Consider the following 9,614-nt stretch of genomic DNA (forward strand, 5'->3'; position numbering starts at 1 on the left):
TGGCATATCTTCGAGTAACTCATTCAGATTAGTCGTCAAGAAATGTAAATAATTTTTCACCATTGAGCGTATCAGGTAAAAAACTAATAAAAATTTTATCACCCAGAATAGCAGCCCATACGTTTATAGAAAACTGATATTGGTGACGGTTCTCTGAAATAGCACGTGGATTTTCAATTGCCCACATGTGAGTATTGTGGGTGTTAAGAATAGCCATTCTTGAAAATTTTGCTTCATCAGTAAAGATAATGTAATTTAAAAAATGTGGATTTTTTGCACCTTTGGATAAGCCATTGGCATAGCTGAACACGAGGAAAGTAATCTCGAGGCAAAAGAGCCTGGACCCTTTGATAGTGATAAGAATGCAACTGCTGCTCGTGTAAAAAACTTCCAGACAATTGAATTACTAACACCGAAATCCAAGGCTAGTTCTCTAGTACTTCTTCCAGGATGATTCTCTATTTCGTCCAACACGCCCTCCTCCAATTCAGCTGTACACGTTGTACGTGGCCGTCCTGATCTACCAACTTTTCCAGATTTAAAGGTTCCCGTCTCGCTTAGCCTTCTATGAATGGAAGAAAACATTTTATGAGTCGGTAACTGTCTATGAGGAAAATGTTCCTGATAGAGTCGTCTAGCCTGACGACTGTTGCAATGTGCAAGAACCGTACATTAAATGCATGTCTGCCATTTCACCATTAGTGTACATAATATTCATATTACCTGCCATGATGAATAAGATATTATTAGCTATCAAAAATTAACTTCAACGGCACTCGCACTAACTTGTATTAAAGTACAGATCAACACACGCACTTAATGAGCAATGGAAAATAGCTGTTTGTAATGTTTATTTAAATTATTATAAACAATGTTACATTGTTTTAAAACATATGTTTTAAATAGAAATTATTTTGTTTCTCAAATCAAATATTTTAATAAAACATCTGTTTTAATTTCAATATTACATTTGTAGATAGCTTAACAGATTTTGTCTATTTTTCATGCGTTTTGTATGTAATTAAGGATTATTTTTTAAAGTTTGCGTTTGTCTATTATAGACTTATTTTATATCTTTCTCTTCGAAATTAAATTTTCTACAAGTACCGTGAAAAAATATTTTGTGTTTATTGTACATTTAACATAGTAAATCTGCTTCAAACCTAAATGTAAACTTGTTTTTTTTCGGGACCAAGTTTCGCGTATTTTCGTCACATATCTTAAAAAATTACTGTAGCTACAGGTCTGGAAACGGTTTTTATTCAATTTTTCAGTTCATTTTACATAAAGTACGGCTAAATTGTACATCTTAATTAACAGCCAACAAATACCCGTAGGGCTTCGTTGCAGCAGGGGAACTGAAATTCAGACGAAAATCTTTCACCCTGTATAACTTGGTAACTAAGCATTTTCGGACCTATGTTAATTAGACCTTTTTTTCTTATTTCGATGTGAGGAATCACGCCCTGACTTATGGGCACCTTTTTTCAGAACACCCTGTATACATGAAAAACAAGGTATATACATATTACAGAAAACAGAACAAATTTAAAATAAAATTATTACAATTAAAACAGTTTTTGGCATAAAACAATCAATTATTAAGGTTACCGAATTATTACATTACAATCAATCAGTGGATTATATGACCTTGTCAAAGAGAAACATTTTTTAATTTTATCTTAAAATTTTTATACATAACCTCTAATTTAATTTCTATAGGAAGTTTGTTATGAAATTTTGATCCGACATACTTAGGTTTCTTTTGAAACAAATAATAATAAATAGTCTATATACAAAACATATGCTGCAACAAATAGTTTTTGTTTGACTAAAGTTATTAATTTAGTCAACCATCATATGCTTATAAACAAAATAAATACAAAGCCATCAGTGGAGTAAGTATATTTGAAATGTGGCTTATCCAGATATTTCACCATGTAAACACCATGTAATAGTTGGTTTAAACATCATACACTAATGAAAACTATTTTTTTTTACAATAAATCTATTCAATTATAAGGAGTACCGTAATGGTCAACACTTGGAAATATGCTGTAACATGTTTTGCATTTACTATTGTCTTGGTAAGAATCTTAAATATCTATAGATTTTATTGAAAAATGTAGACAGGACATTAAAGACATGTCTCAACAGTTACTTTAAGTATGTAATTTAAAAGTAAGAAGAAAAATGTAGTTGTGTTATGTTTAAAAACAAGCATTTTTTAAGGTTGCTTTTGATGATAAAAGTATTGTCATGGTAACACTGATCTTTTCAGACATTTGCTGGTGCTCAGTGGACTAACACTTTTAATGATGGCGCATATCTAAAAACACTTATACTGGATTATTTAGGCGATATTAATTTATTTTGTTGGCACACAAGAAGTCATATTTAAATAAATACAAAATACATAGATAAGCAACAGAAGTCTTGTCATTAAATTAACATGTACAATATAACAGAAGCTATCTTCATTGATTCTGCCAATGTTTCACGTAACAATAAATACATCCCGTGCACATAAGGCCTCCTTAGCCTTGTGTAACTATAACATGTATTTGAATCATTGCTCTTTTGCAAAACATCACGAATATTGGAAAAGGTGGTTATTTTAGTGTCTTGTACATAAATGTATAATAGGATCTTCATCTGTTTGTGTGTTTTGTTTTTAAATCTTATCTCCTGGCCAAGTATGATGAGTAGTTCTCAAATAACTTCAGTATAACCAGATTATCTCATCAGTGGAAATAAAACAGTATGTCTTGTAAAAAGAATGAACTTTTGCTGTTTTTAACACTTTTGTGTATTCTTTTAGATTACTTCTTAAAAGAACACAATATATTTTATGGAAAATGATTCCTTACTTACCTGGTTTACTAAAGTGAGGTGCTGATAGAACTTCAGATTCTTTCCTTCCTATTTAGAGATTTTCTTTCTTAAAAAATATTCATTTTCTGAAAAAAAAAAAAAAAAAATAGGTTTGTTAAAAAATGTTTTGGAACTGGATTTGTTTTACTAAACTTGTGTGTCTTGGTGCTAATAATTTATACTGACAATTTTTATCAGATTTTTAAACTCAAATACAGAATTATTATATCTGAAAATCCCATAATAATTGTTGTGTAAAATTATCTGGCAGCATTGGAAATGTAGTAACTTATATTATTCATAAATTAGACTACCACACCAATAGCCTAGTTTCTACCTTAATATTATATAATCAACATTTATATTAAGGATAAAACAAACGTTAAAAACAATATAACTTAAGTAAAACTTGTTTTGCGCAACTCTGCAGAAGAAAACATGATTTTTATACTTGCTCCAATACTTTAGAGAATTTTTTCCAACAATTATAAAATTCCTTACGCACTGCTAAGAGCATACTACTGCCTAACACACACAGCCCTTACAATCCTGTTAATTTTGTTCTAGCTACCATTTCAGTAAACCCGATAGATAAGTGTTCAGACATTGTATAGCTTATAACCAGAGTAGATTTCATTTCTTTATTGACAATGGACCATCTGTAAGATTTACAGTTATTATGTGCATACATGATTATATGCCTAAAAACAATTATCTGTTACATAATATGTAGCAGATGTGTGATTTATTCGCAAGCTACTTTTCTTCTGTTTTTCTTGCCACCTTCACGTCGTTAGCAACAGTTACAGATTCAAACACTCCTTTCTGCCTTAGTGAGTTCTCCTTCACTATCTCGGAGGTTTTTGATGCCCTGGGTGAACTTGATGTTACCAAGGGATGCAGCCCTGATCTTATTCCATCGAGTGTCCTTCGATACTGTAGGGTACTGCTTTGTAACCCTCTGCAAGCTCTCTTCAATAAGTCACTCCATGATGGAGTCTTTCCAGACGTCCTCAAGCTGAGCTATGTCATACCAATACATAAAGGTGGATCTAAGGAAGATGCTACAAACTATCGTCCCGATAGTAATCCAGTCAGCTGTTGTCAAGATTTTCGAAAAGCTCGTTGTGAAGAAAACTCAACCCTCTCTTTCTTAATGTCATCTCACCAAAACAACATGGTTTCTGCAGAGGAAAATCTACAACTACTACTAATCTGATTGTACTGGAAACGAACATTGTTGAGGCCTTTAGCAACCGCAAACAACTCGGCATCTATCTTGACTTTTCGAAGGCCTTTGACAGAGTTAGTCATTCCCATCTTCTGGCCAAAATTGGAAGTTTACGGTGTTTGTCGGGTACCTTCTTGAATGATTTGGCAGTTATCTGTCTAATCGAAGACTTGTGATAAAATCTTTTGGATCCCTTTCTTCTGAGTTCGTCGTTACATCTGGAGTACCTCAAGGCTCGCATTTGGGACCACCTTTTATTTAATATCTTCATCAATGACATTGTTGACATCATTAAGGTGGACTCTCTTCTTTTCGCCGACGACATTAAGCTATACAGTTTCCGTAGAAAGTGAAGTCGATTGCTTGAATCTTCAGTGTGGCCTGGATGCAGTCAAGAGTTGGTGTCGTCAAAATGATATGACGCTTAATATAAATAAAAGCTCTTGTATCACATTTCATCGAAACCAAGTCTCCCATATATTTCAATTATACGCTTGACGGTGCCCTATTATCAAGAAGCAACATTGTCCGAGATCTTGGCATAGTTCTGAGTGAAGACTTAACCCCCCACGAACATATTAACAACATTTGTGCCAGAGCTGCTAAGGCACTTGGTTTTATAACTCGCTCTTCCAGAGACTTTCATGATCCTACTGTACTCGGGACGCTATACTGCACACTAGTTCGACCTCTGCTTGAGTATAGTTGTGTCATGTGGTCTCCTCATCAAGTAACTTTGGTGCGCCAGATTCAATCTATACAAGACAAATTCATCCGTCTATTTGGTTGTTGTAGGCTGGGATTCGCCTACAGAGACGTACCGCTGGCGGCTTATTGAGGAAGAATTGGGACTTTGTTCTCTGGAAACCAGAAGGAGTATCCAGGGTTATGTTTCTGCACAAACTTATCACTGGCGGCATTGTTTGTCCAGAGAATCTTAAGAGGAGTTTCCTTTCGCTGTCCAATGGGTACGGAGATCTTCAGAATTATTCGGCAGACGGTTCGAACTATGAAGCCAATAGTACCCTCATACGTATCCAATGTCTAGGAAACATAGTATCTCCTCACATGGACTTCTTCGCTGATAGTGTCACTGTGGTCAAGAAGAAAACTGTAAATGCCTTGGTATTATAGAAATTGCAAGCGTCATTTATGGTTATTGATTTTTGTTGAATTATATATTATTAGCGACATTTGTTATAGATATTATTATTGTTATTATTATTTATTATCTATATGTGTGTGTGTGTGTGTGTGTGTGTACGTATGTGTGTGTATGTGTATGTATATATGTAGATGCACTGCTTTGATTCTTTGGAAATGTATTTATTATTTGTTTTTCTATAACTTTTCAGATTTTTATATAAATTGTTATCCTTTTATAGATATTAATTCTGTTATCTTTTTTTTTTCTTCTAAATATTTTATTTTTCATTTGTTGTTGACTGGTAACTTACGGATGTTTTGTTTTTAATATCAATTAATTATGTGCTTGTATGTAAGTAATACGTAGCTCCTAGTCATTCATCAGTTTATGCATGTTAGCCACCACTTGTAAATTTTTCATTGTATATTTTTTGATGTATTGGGTTTCTCCCGTTGAAAAAATAAATAAATAAATAATAGATATTGTTACGTGTTAAATTTAGATTGTAATGCTTCATCTGAAGAAACAAAATTAGCACATCTAACAGTGTTTTATACAACATTCAAAACAAGTGTTATGTAAAATCCTGTTGTTTTTTCTGCAAAGCAGTATGTCCACTTTGACTACCACCTATTGAATTCTAGAACGTCAGTTCATAGAACCACTCAAGGAATATAAATATACCTGGTACGTGATACATACTCTCTTAAAATATGTGTTTTTGTTTATCACTAGTACAGTGATGGGCAGCACCATAAGATGCTAGCATTGTTGGAGCTAGTTAGAATCGCCATTGCTTATGCGATTAATTTGTTGTTGTTGATAACTAAAGTAATTTCAAGTTTTCTTTAGTGTTTTATTTGAAATTTTCTGTTCTTTCTACTCATTCAATTAAAAACATATGTGATATACTAACATGGTTTCTTTCTTTATGCAATAAAACGTATTAAAGTAATTTAACTTTCTCAGATTTTTAGTTTTTCAGTGGGTACAAACAACTCAATTGGTGTTTTTGTGCCTTTATATAAAAATAAATGTGGGAGTTGTAAATATTTTTGATTTGTAACAATTTTTTTCTATTTTATATATTTTGGATTTTTATTTGAGGGAATTGAAGTACTATGCTATGCTACAGGTCAAAAAGTACATAATAATAACTGTTATTCTTGGGTAGACTTTAATAAGCGGCCTACACTCTTTATTCGGTTGTTTTTTCAAATGGTTTGTCAAATTGTTTTTAACCGAATGAATAATTCAATATTAAATGTATTTAACAAAACATTATGATTCCTACTTATTAGTTAGTCATTTGTCATGTAAATAATAAACAGCAAGAAGTAACTAATTTATTGTGAATTTGAATATGACGATGAATATGAGGAAATCGTATGATAGATTTCTAGATATACTTGTGGGTTTGGCTACTGCCTTTACAAAAGCCGTTGCTCACTGCTATCCACGCAATCTATAAATATCGTAACATATTTCTGATGTGCAGGTCTAGGCCATAGTTGGTTTTGTTATTTTATAATGTTATTGTTAAATTTATGTTATTAAAAATTGTAATGTATTATTCTTGTTGTTAATTTATTATTATTCTTGTTTCGTACGATTTACATAAAATATTGAATTTGGATAATATATCAAATAGTGTGATAGAACAATTGAACGAGTGTAGGCTACTTATTAAAGTCCCTGCTTATTCTTCTCTAAAAAAACAGTTTATATTTTTCAATATGTAATGGTAAGAGGCCTTATTGCAATGATTATTTTATTATTCTGTAACTTTTTATAAGACAGATATATAATATATATAATGCACTTTAAATTTTGTGTAGCTTACTAATTATTTATTTTCAGCATATGCTTGCAAAACTCCTAAAAACTGTGTATCACTACAGGTGAATATAATCAGTAACTTACCCAGAGGGAACAGGGGTAATACCTAAAAATCATTAGCCAAGACATTTATCTTATCCCTCTACGATGTAATTTATATTTATTTGCACAGTTTTGAAGGCACAAGTGAACTAAATTTGTGTCCCTGTACTTCTATTCAGAACATGTAGGCTATAAGGAAATGTTACAATAAATGTATATGTAAAATATAAGGTTGCAAACTAAAAACCATATTCCTAGACTACATTCATAATTTATTAACCACTGTAAGGTTTCATTAGCTGAACATTTTGTGTAAATATTGATTTATCTGAAGAGAGTCTAATTTAGTAATAAATCCATAATTCTACTATGTAATTCATAAAAAATTAAAACTTACCATTCATAAAAACATAACCTCAATAGAACCATGTTTGACATTTATGTCACAATGTTAAAATGACAATGTATGAAAAAGTCTCAGCGTTAATGTTTATCTCATAAAAATAAAAAATAGAGTACGAACCGTGAAAAGAAATTACTGACTAGACCTATGTTGTGACTAATAGTCACATTGGTGACGATTCAAATTTTCCATTAATAGGTCATGGACGTCAAATAAAGTTTTCCGTCTGCTGGTTGTTGTTATTTTAGAGTGAGGTATAAAATTATATACATGACGTTTTAAATTTCAATAAAGTTATGGAATTTACAAGAAGTTTTCTTACCCTTTCTTGTCTTGGTTACATTTATTGCGGCTTAGTTTGTTTCATTTATCTTTATTTATTATCTCCACTAAGGTAATTAGTGATTCTACTCTAATATGGGCAGTTTGATGAGTTGAAATTGTTTGTCGGTCCGAGGATATCATTGTTATTATTTTCAGTTTTAGGGTTGTATAAAGTGTTTAGAATTGGATAGGCAATACTTGTAGACCTTGAGAAATTGCATATAAATTAAATTGACGTAAATTGTATACATATCTTGCATTTTTAGTATAGGGAATTTTCCCAAGGCAAAAGAAGATGGAGGGTGCGCGCAGCGTGATGAATATCCTCCTTAAAAGTTTATCTTGGACCAGAATTAATTTAGAATCAGAGATAGAAGAAAAACTATGTCGAGATAAAAACATCTGAGGTTTTGCATGGAGTAAATCTGTTGCAGGCTTCCGGATCATATAATGCTCGCAGGATGCGACAGATATGTTAAACTCGGAATATTGAAATCACTCATCAGTAAAATATTCTCAGGGGGAAAAGTGCAAACAATAACCTTATCGAGAATTACAAATTTCATAGAAGGTTGGCAGGTTATGGAGAATGCTATATGCAAAACCAAGAAAATGCATCATGATAATAAAGTGCAGGAAATAATACCATTCGGTAGGATCATATAAGAATTATCCAATAAGCGTCTGGGTTGTAAACAGAAACAAACACGCAGCCCTCACTAAATTTAGTTCTAGTAGTAGTAGTAATAGACGTAGTAGTAGTAGTAGTAGTAGCAGCAGCAGTAGAAGCAGAAGCAGTAGCAGTAGCAGCAGCAGCAGCAGCAGTATTAGTATTAGTAGTTGTTGTTGTGGTAAAATTAGTAGTCGTACGATTATTATACGATCGATCACATGAGTAGATATTAAAGCCTGAAACCAGATTTCTTAACTTCCTGAGAAAGTTTACTTTCTACCAAGGCAATTATATCATATAAAGAAATATCAATATTTAATCGTCGCGAATCGGTGACTGATTCATCTTCTCATCAAGTCTCCTCTCTTAAGAAGAATGAATGTTTCTGTGGACGGCGTAGGCACCCACGAAACAGATATCCCGCTAAGGATTCGATTTGCAATATTTGTGAGCAAAGGGGACATTGGGCCTAAGTGTGTAATTTTACAAAAAAATTGTGTAAAGGGACAAACACTTTCAAAACAAAAGGACAGAGAGTAAACTATATGACATCATCCACATTGGCTGCATCTCAAAAATGTCTTTCCAAAGCACTAGTTCCCCTGACTATCAATGGATATTATGTCGAAGTCTTAATCAACACATGGAGCTCTGATAATTTTATATCTGAGACTGCTGTTAGAAGATACAACACTCGTAAATATCCAATAAAGCAACAACTATCCATGGCGTCAATCAGGCGTCAAATATATGTGTCTTATGCACTTGGCTATTGTATATTAATATGAAATATAACAGACATAAATATTCGCAAGCAAAACTCATAATTTTACCTGAGTTAAGCGCTGATGTGATAGGACATGATTTTCTTCACCAACATTCAACTGTTGAGTTAAAATATGGTGGAGGACGCCCGCCCCTGAATAAATGTTACATTCATAGTACTAAACAGATGCCTTTTATCGTGTTTCCCCTTCTCTTTCAACTAAAAAATCTGAAAAACTTTATCAGATGCACGTAGATATTGGACATCCGGGTATTGTGCGAACTTTTCACTTATTGAAACGCAAGAATCTTCCCT

The sequence above is a fragment of the Homalodisca vitripennis genome, chromosome 2 (genome assembly GCF_021130785.1).
Source record: "Homalodisca vitripennis isolate AUS2020 chromosome 2, UT_GWSS_2.1, whole genome shotgun sequence".
Taxonomy (NCBI): domain Eukaryota; kingdom Metazoa; phylum Arthropoda; class Insecta; order Hemiptera; family Cicadellidae; genus Homalodisca; species Homalodisca vitripennis.